The 1,136-nt window shown below is 50.8% G+C and overlaps 1 protein-coding gene across 1 annotated transcript in view; it reads left to right on the forward strand.

Moving 5' to 3' along the window:
* The window catches only part of SUZ12 (SUZ12 polycomb repressive complex 2 subunit), a 65,158-nt gene that overhangs the window by 207 nt on the left and 63,815 nt on the right, over window positions 1–1,136 (forward strand). The window lies entirely within an intron of this gene.

The raw sequence follows: 1,136 nt of genomic DNA on the forward strand, positions 1-1,136 counted from the left end.
GTGAGGTTGCAGCGAGTACCTCCTCAACTCTAGTACTCGAGGTCTGGAGTTGAGGCGCGGGGCTAAGATGGGGGCGGCGCTAAATTCGCGCACGGATAGACCTGGGCTGGGACCCGGAAAAGCGCCTCGCGGTCTGGAGGGTTTACCTGAAAGGGGTCTGAAATGCATTTTCTGCAAGATCCTGTCTCCTTTTATTCTGCTTTCCAACACTAAGAACCAAAATACAAACACCGCAAGGGGGAAGGATAGAAAATATGGTAAAATTGTAGTAAGCATTTCAAAGAGGAGTGATGAAAATTGTAGGGGGCGCTAAAAATGGTTCAGGCTTTCCCAAACACTATGCCTTTGCATTCGACGAGATTTGGTAAACTAGTATGGCACCCCACTCCAGTACTTCTGCCTGGAAAATCCCATGGACGGAGGAGCCTGGTAGGCTGCAGTCCATGGGGTCACTAGAGTCGGACACGACTGAGCGAACTCACTTTCACTTTTCACTTTCATGCATTGGAGAAGGAAATGGCAACCCACTCCAGTGTTCTTGCCTGGAGAATCCCAGGGATGGGGGACTCTGGTGGGCTGCCGTCTATGGGGTCGCACAGAGTCGGACACGACTGAAGCGACTTAGCAGCAGCAGCAGCAGCAGTGTGATAACACTGGTTTTTCATGTGCCAATTAGATCAGATCAGATCAGTTGCTCAGTCGTGTCCGACTCTTTGCGACCCCATGAATCACAGCACGCCAGGCCTCCCTGTCCATCACCAACTCCCAGAGTTCACTCAGACTCAAGTCCATCGAGTCAGTGATGCCATCCAGCCATCTCATCTTCTGTCGTCCCCTTCTCCTCCTGCCCCCAATCCCTCCCAGCATCAGAGTCTTTTCCAATGAGTCAACTCTTCGCATGAGGTAGCCAAAGTACTGGAGTTTCAGCTTTAGCATCATTCCTTCCAAAGAAATCCCAGGGCTGATCTCCTTCAGAATGGACTGGTTGGATCTCCTTGCAGTCCAAGGGACTCTCAAGAGTCTTCTCCAACACCACAGTTCAAAAGCATCCATTCTTCGGTGCTCAGCCTTCTTCACAGTCCAACTCTCACATCCATACATGACCACAGGAAAAACCATAGCCTTGACTAGACGGA

This window comes from Bison bison, unplaced genomic scaffold, assembly GCF_000754665.1.
Source record: "Bison bison bison isolate TAMUID 2011002044 unplaced genomic scaffold, Bison_UMD1.0 scf7180017864472, whole genome shotgun sequence".
NCBI classification, from domain to species: Eukaryota; Metazoa; Chordata; class Mammalia; order Artiodactyla; family Bovidae; genus Bison; species Bison bison.